The sequence below is a fragment of the Trichechus manatus genome, unplaced genomic scaffold, assembly GCF_000243295.1.
Source record: "Trichechus manatus latirostris isolate Lorelei unplaced genomic scaffold, TriManLat1.0 scaffold00132, whole genome shotgun sequence".
Taxonomy (NCBI): Eukaryota; Metazoa; Chordata; class Mammalia; order Sirenia; family Trichechidae; genus Trichechus; species Trichechus manatus.
In genome coordinates this window covers 5,892,544-5,901,427 of record NW_004444068.1, presented here as the reverse complement: position 1 = coordinate 5,901,427, position 8,884 = coordinate 5,892,544, and positions in this window count along the sequence as shown.

Sequence of the window (8,884 nt, the reverse complement as noted above, 5' to 3'; positions counted from 1 at the left end):
GAGAAAAATGTGGCCGCCTGCTTCCGAAACATTACAGCCTTTGAAACCAGATGGGGCAGTTCTACTCTGTCGTATGAGTCTCTATGAGTCGACATCCACTCAACGACACAACAACAACCCTGGTAATAAGAGACATGCCCTCGATTTTTCACTTTTTGGTACGTGCAATCAGTCGGAGCACAGGGGTTAAAATCTTCTCTGGAACACCAGTTTGCAAATCTACAGCCGGCAGGCCAGATTTGCCACCTTGTTTTTATACAGCTCACAGGCTAAAGTGATTTTCATAAATAATCGTACTAAGAAAAATAAAAAAATACTTGAAAAGTGAATAAATAGCAAATTCAAATTTCAGTGGCTTTAAAGAATATTTATTGGCACATGGCTACACCTGTTCATTTACATATTGTTTCTGTCTGTTTTTGCACTTCAGCTGCAGAGTTAGGAGTTACACGGAGATCGCACAGACCCCAAAGTCTGAAATATTTCCTATCTGACCCTTTACAGAAAGGGTTTGCCTTGCTCTAAAATTATCTTGCTTAAGTTTAGGTCCTGCTCTACCCCATGTTAGCTGGGTGTTCTTTGATAAATTAGCCTTCCTATGCCTCAGTTTCCTCATTTGTAAAATGGGAATCATACTACCAGCTTCATATGTTATTCGTGAAAATCAGATAAATTTGTGCTCAAAACAGTGCTTAGCATGTAATAAGCACCCGATACATGTTATTTGTCATTATTATTATACTATCTTCTAAGAAATTAAAAAAATCACATCTTATGCTGCTGTGAAAAATTGTAAGGAGGAGTCCCCATTAAGTGAGAAAATAATTGAAAAATATGAAATTGATTTATAAACCTACTGTTATGCAGGTTCAGCAAATAAAATTGCAGAGGGAAAAGATAATGTATGTATGGTTATTGTTCACTTCATCATCCTGGAATATTAGACAAAAATCTTAGTTACTTTTGAAGCCTATTAATTCAAGACTGAAAAATACAATTAGGTAAAAACAGTTGGATTGGCACATTGGCCATATTGCTTAAAGACAAGATTAAGGCCCCTGAAATTATTTCTCTAATAAAATACACAAATAGATACTGATTGCTGGGCTAAAACACCAGGTATAGTTTAAACAGTTACGACCAGCTGTGTCAGCTCACTGTGTTATCTTAAATATTATTAAACATACAACTAATGCCTGAAAAGCTAAGGATACTTTCATTTCAAAAATTGGCTTTATGGTGCAGTGGTTAAAGTGATCGACTACTAACCGAAAGGTAGGCAGTTCAAAACCACCAGTGGCTCTGCAGAAGAAAGATGTGACAGTCTACTTCTGTAGAGATTTATAGCCTTGAAACCCTATGGGGTCGCTATGAGTCAAAATCACCTCAACGGCAGTGGGTTTGGTTTGGGGAAGCAAACTTTGTCTTTACTTCCATCTTGAAGCAAATTTAATCTGAGTTGAAAATATACATGTTTATGGAAAGATAGCAAAGTAAAAGTGATGGTAGAGTATTATTAGCAACATAAAAAAGAGTTCTTGGAAACTATTGATGGGTAAGAATTAAAAATCTGTAGAGAACATGAATACAGATTTTAAGAAAGAACGTAAGTGGTAAATAAATCTGGAAGAACTCAAATGGTAAATAAACCACTATTCTTAATAATTAAATTATTTCAGATTAAATAAAATATATTTGCTTATAAACTGGCAAAGATTTTGCCTAAATGATAATAATGCTGCTAAGAGTATAATAATACCAAAGGCTGATGGAGTGTTTATGGGGGGTCACGTTCTTTTCTTTATATGCATTAACTCACGTAACCCTCAGAATAACTGTCCGAGTTAGGTATTATTATTAGGGATATTCCTATTTTACTAATAAAGAAACTAGGGCAAGATCATACATCTTGTTATGAGGTAGAGCTGGTATTTGAACTTAAGCTGTCTGGTTCACAATTGTTGCTTCCACCCACTGTGCTATACTGCAGACATATGAACATACTCATACTATGGTGATTTCAAAGATAACAGTGTACATTCTGAGCTGAGAACAAGTATGAGTTGCCTTTGAGTTGATTCCAACTCATGACAACCCCATGTGTGTCAGAGTAGAACTCTCCTCCATGGGGTATATAATGACTGATTTTTCGGAAGTAGATCACCAGGCCAGTCTTCCGAGGTGCCTCTGGGTGGACTTGAACCTTTCATTTAGCAGTCGAGAGCATTAACAATTTGCACCACCCAATGACTCCAAGGACCAGTAAAAAGAGAAAAAACGGCCTCCACTGATTTCCTCTCTATCTTATCTCACCAAGAGAACATGCGCTTTCATTTTACAGCCTGTCCTAGATCAATGGTAAATATGTTTTCAATGACATTTTAAGAAATATAAAAAACGTTTACCAAGGCTCATAACAGCAGCTTCTGGTCAAGTTAGAACTACCACACAAATACTGTGTTGTTTCCAGGTTTAGGATGAGAACAATCATATATAGAAGTTAAAACCTATTGCCGTTGAGTTGATTCCAACTCAAGTGACCCTATGGGGCAGAGTAGAACTGCCCCATGGGGTTTCTAGGGCTATAATCTTTATGGAAGCACACTGCCACATCCTTCTCCCATGGAGCGACTGGTGGGTTCTAACCACTGACCTTTCGGTAAGCAGTCAAGCACTTAACCCCTGCACCACCAGGGCTCCTATATTGAAGTTACATATGGAGTTTTTGTATTGATACACAGAGGAGGAAGGAACAAACATTTAAGGATCTTCCAAGTGCTAAGAATTTTATATGTGTTGACTTATGCTGACCTCCTAATTCTGAGTTATCATCTCCACTTAACAGAAGACATCTTCAGATAAGATTAGCTTAGTTATGTAAACCTAACCAAGCTCATGAAGCTAGTAGGTGGTACAACCTGGTTTTAATGCAGGTTGATCTGATGCTAAGATCTCTGCTTTTTCACTATACAACACTGCTTCATTTTAAAGGGGTTTTCTCAGGGTTAATCTTTTTTTTTTTTTTTTTTTGGAACTTCTTTTTATTGTGGTAAAATTATATATAACAAAATTTGCTGCCATTTTAGCCATATTTAAGTGTACAATCCAATGGCCTTAATTAAACTCACAACCCTGTATAATCAGCATTACTTTCTTTTTCTAAAAATTTTTATTATCCCCAACAGAAACTCTGTATCCATTAAGCAATAACTCTCCATTCTCTTCTTCCCCTGCGTAACTTCTAATCTACTCTCTGTCTCTATTAATTTGTTTATTCTGAATATTTCATGTAACTGGAACCTGTTGCCGTCTAGTCAATTCCAGTTCATAGCAACCTACAGGCCAGAATAGAACTGTCCCATAGGATTTCCAAGGAGTGGCTTCCCAACCTTTTGGTTAGCAGCCAAACTCTTAACCACTGCAGCACCAGGGCTCCCATATAACTGGAATCATACAATATCTGTCCTTTGGGGTCTGGTTTATATTACTTAGCATCATGTTCTCAAGTTTCATCTATGTTATAGTACGTATCAGAACTTCATTCTTTTTTATGGCTAAATCATATTCTGTTGTATGTATACACCACATTTTGTTTATCCATTCATACGTTGATGGACACTTTGGTTGTTTCTACCTTTAGGCTATTGTGAATAATGCCACTGTAAATTGTGGAGTACAACTATCTGTTAAAGTCCCTCTTTTCAATTATTTTGGGGTATATATCTAGGAGTAGAATTGCTGGATGAGGTGGTAATTCCATGTTTAAAGTTTTAAGGAACCATCAGTCTCTTCTTCACAGCAGCTGTGCCATGCTATATTCCCACCAGCAATGTACAAGGGTTCCAATATCGCCACATCTTTGCCAGCATTTATATTCTGGGTTTTTTGTTTTGTTTTGTTTTTGTTTTAAGTATAACCATCCTAGTAGGTGTGAAGTGGTATCTAGTTGTGGTTTTGATTTGAATTTTCCCAATGACTAATGTTGTTGAGCATCTTTTTGTGTGGTTATTAGTCATTTGTATATCTTCAGAGAAGTGTTTATTAAAGTTCTTTGCCCATGTATTAATTGGGTTGTTTGTCTTTTTGTTGTTGATTTGTAGGAGCTCTTTATATATTCTGAATATCAAGCCTTATTAGATATACGATTTCCAAATATATTTTCCCATTCTGTGGGTTGTCTTTTCACTCTCCTGATAGTGTCCTCTGATATACAAAAAGTTTTTAATTTTAGTAAAGTGCAATTCATCTGTTTTTTCATTTGTTGCTTATGATTTTGGTATTATATTTAAGAAACCATTGCCAAATCCAAGGTCATGCAGATTTGCTCCTTTTTTTTTTTTTTTAAGAGTTTATAGTGTAAGGTAAGAATCCAGCTTCATTCTTTTGTATGTGGATATCTAGTTTTCCTAGCACCATTTTTTCAAAAGACTATTCTATCCTCCATTGAATGGTCTTGGCACCCTTGTCAAAAACCAATTGATTCCAACTGATCATAAACGTGAGGTTTTATTTCTGGGACTCAATTCTATTCCACTGATATGTCTATCCGTATTCTAAAGTCACACTCTTTTGATTATAGCAGAGTTTTGTGAGTGTGTGTGTGCTTTAGGTGCAAGTTTACAGCTCAAGTTAGTTTCTCATACAAAAATTTATACACGTATTGTTATGTGACCCTAGTTGCTCTCCCTATAATGTGACAGCACACTCCCCCTTTCCATCCCTGATTTCCTGTGTCCATTCAACCAGCTACTGTCTCTGATCTGCCTTCTCATCTCACCTCCAGACAGGAGCTGCCCATTTAGTTTCATGTATCTACTTGAACTAAGAAGCACACTCTTCACGAGTATCATTTTATGTTTTATAGCCCAGTCTAATCTTTGTCTGAAGAGTTGGCTTCGGGAATGGTTTTAGTTCTGGGTTAACAGAGAGTCCAGGGGCCATGTCTTCGGGGGTTCCTCTAGTCTCAGTCAGATCATTAAGTCTGGTCTTTTTATGTGAATTTGAGTTCTGCACCCCAGTTTTCTCCAGCTCCGTCAGGGACTCTCTGTTGTGTTCCCTGTCAGGGCAGTCATTGGTGGTAGCCGGGCACCATCTAGTTCTTCTGGTCTCAGGCTGATGGAGTCTCTGTTTTATGTGGCCCTTTCTGTCTCTTGGGCTAACACTTAACTTGTGTCTGGTGTTCTTCATTCTCCTTTACTTCAGGTGGTTGCATCTTAGATGGCCGCTTGCAAGCTTTTAAGACCCCAGACGCCACTCACCAAAGTAGGATGCAGAACATTTTCTTCATAAACTTTGTTATGCCAATTGACCTAGATGTCCCCTGAAACCATGGTCCCCAGACTCCCGCCCCTGCTACTCTGTCCTTTGAAGTGTTTGGTAGTGTTCAGGAAACTTCTTAGCTTTTGGTTTAGTCCAATTTGTGCTGACTTCCCCTGTATTGAGTGTTGTCCTTCCTTTCACCTAAGATAATTATCTAGTTAGTGAATTCCCCTCTCCCTCCCTCCCCATCCTCATAACCAACAAAGAATGTTTTCTTCTGTGTTTAAACCTTTTATTGAGTTCTTATAATAGTGATCTCATACAATATTTGTCCTTTTGTGACTGACTAATTTCACTCAGCATAATGCCTTCCAGTTTCATCCATGGTATGAGATGTTTCTCAGATTCATTGTTGTTCTTTGTCATTGAGTAGTATTCCATGGTGTGAATATACCCTAATTTGTTTATCCATTCATAGGTTGATGGGCACCTAGGTTATTTCCATCTTTTTGCTATTGTGAATAGTGCTGCAGTGAACATGGGCATGCATACATCTATTCGTGTAATGGCTCTTATTTCTCTAGGATATATTACAAAGAGTGGGATTGCTGGATCATATGGTACTTCTATTTCTAGCTTTTTAAGGAAGTGCCAAATCTATTTCCAAGTGGTTGTCCCATTTTATATTCCCACCAGCAGTGTATAAGTGTTCCAGTCTCTCTATAACCTCGCCAACATTTATCATTGTGTGTTTTTTGGATTAATGCTAGCCTTGTTAGGGTGAGATAGTATCTTATTGTAGTTTTGATTTGCATTTCTCTAATGGTGAATGATCGTAAGCATTTCCTCATGTATCTGTTAGTCAGTTGAATGTCTTCTTTGGTGACCTGCCTGTTCATATCCTTTGCCCATTTTTTAATTGGGTTACTTGTCTTTCTGTGATCGAAGTTTTGTAGTATCTTATAGATTTTAGAGATTAGACCCTGATCAGATATGTCGTACCCAAACATTTTTTTCCAGTCTGTAGGTTGTCTTTTTACTCTTTTGGTGAAGTCTTTTGAAGAGCATCAGTGTTTGATTTTTAGGAGCTCCCAGTTATCTAGTTTCTCTTCTGGGGTTTGTGCATCGTTAGTTATGGTTGGTATACTAATTATGCCATCTATTAGGGCTCCTAGCATTGTTCTTATTTTTTCCTCCACGATCTTTATCATTTTAGATTTTATATTTAGGTCTTTGATCCATTTTGAGTTAGTTTTTATGTATGGTGTGAGGTATGGGTCTTGTTTCATTTTTTTGCAGATGGATATCCAATTATGCCAGCACCATTTGTTAGAGACCATCTTTTCCCCATTTAATGGACTTTGGGCTTTGTCAAATATCAGCTGCTCATAGGTGGTTGAATTTACGTCTGGATTCTCAGTTCTGTTCCATTGGTCTGTGTATCTGTTATTGTACCAGTACCAGGCTGTTTTGACTATCGTGGCAGTATAATAGGTTCTAAAATCAGGTAGTATGAGGCCTCTCGCTTTGTTCTTCATCGTCAGTAATGCTTTACTTATCCAGGGCCTCTTCCCTTTCCATATGAAGTTGGTGATTTGTTTCTCCATCTCATTAAAAATTGTCATTGGAATTTGGATCAGGATAGCATTGTATCTGTAGATCGCTTTGGATATAATTGGCATTTTCACAATGTTGAGTCTTCCTGTCCATGAGCAAGGAATGTTTTTCCACTTATGCAGGTCTCTTTTGGTTTCTTGCAGTAGTGTCTTGTAGTTTTCTTTGTACAGGTCTTTTATGTTTCTGGTTAGATTTATTCCTAAGTATCTTCTCTTCTTGGGGGCTATTGTAAATGGTACTGATTTGGTGATTTCTGGTTCAAAGTTCTCTTTGTTGGTATAGAGGAATCCAACTGATTTTTGTATGTTTATCTTGTACCGTGATACTTTGCCGAAATCTTCTATTAGTTCCAATAGTTTTCTTGTTGATTCTTTGGGGTTTTCTGTGTATAAGATCATATCGTCTGCAAATAGGGATACTTTTACTTCTTTGTTACCCATTTTGATGCTCTTTATTTCTTTTTCTAGCCTAATTGCTCTGGCTAGGACTGCCAGCACAATGTTGAATTAGAATGGTGATAAACGGCATCCTTGTCTGGTTCCTGTTATCAAAGGGAATGCTTTCAGACTCTCTCCATTTAGGATGCTGTTGGCTGTTGGCTTTTTATAGATGCCCTTTATTATGCTGAGAAATTTCCCTTCTATTCTTATTTTGCTGAGAGTTTTTATCATGAATGGGTGTTGGACTTTGTCAAATGCCTTTTCTGCATCAATTGATAAGATCATGTGGTTCTTGTCTTTTGTTTTATTTATGTGATGGATTACATTGATTATTTTTCTACTGCTGAAACACCCCTGATTCTAGCAGTTTTGTAGCAAATTTTGTGATCAGGAAGTATAAGTCCTCCAACTTCGTTTTTCTTTTTCAAGATTGTTTTGGCTCTTTAGGGTTGCTTGAAATTCCATATGAATTTTAGGATGATTTTTTTCTATTTCTGCAAAAAATCCTGTTCGGATTTTGATAGAGATTATCTTGCACCTGCATATAGTTTTTAGTAGTATTGTCATCTTAACCATATTAAGCTTTTCAGTCCATAAATTCAAGATATCTTTCTATCTGTTTAGATCTTTAATTTCTTTCAGCAGTGTTTTGTAGTTTTCTGTGTACAAGCCTTCATCTCCTTGGTTAAGTATGTACTTAAGTATTTTATTATTTTTGTTGCTTTATAAATGAAATTGTTTTCTTAATTTTCTTTTCAGATTCTTCATTTCTAGGGTATAGAAATACAAATGATATCTGTGTGTTGATTTGAATCCTGCAATTTTGCTGAATTTGTTTATTAGCTCTAACAGTTTTTTGTAGATCCTTTAGGGTTTTCTACAAATATCATATCATCTGCACTTGAAGATAGTTTTACTGCTTCCTTTGCAATTTAGATGCCTTTATTTTCTTTTTCCTACCTAACTGCCCTGGTGAGAACTCCCAATTTTATGTTGAATAGAAGCAGTGAAAGAGGGCATTCTTGTCTTGTTCTTGATGTTAGGGGAAAAGCTTTCAGTCTTTCACCATTAAGTATGATGTTAGCTGTGGGTTTTTCATATACACCCTTTATCATGTTGAGGAATTTCTCTTATATTCCTTGTTGATTCAGAATTTTTTTCATGAAAGGGTATTGGTTTTTGTTAAATGCTTTTTCTGTATCACTTGAGATTATCATGTGTTGTTTTTGTCTTTATTTTATTAATATGGTTTATTACATTGATGGAAACCCTGGTGGTGTAGTGGTTAAGAGCTATGGCTGCTAACCAAATGGTCAGCAGTTCAAATCCACCAGGCATTCCCTGGAAATCATATGGGGCAGTTCTTCTCTGTCCTATAGGGTTGCTATGAGTCAGAATCGACTCGACAGCAACGGGTGTTTTGTTTTTTTTTTTTGGTTATTACATTGACTGATTTCTATATGTTGACTCACCCTTGCTTTCCTGGCATTTGTTGTTGTTGTTAGTTACCATAGAGTTGGCTCCAACTCACGGCAAACCCATGTATAACAGAATGAAATGTTGCCTGG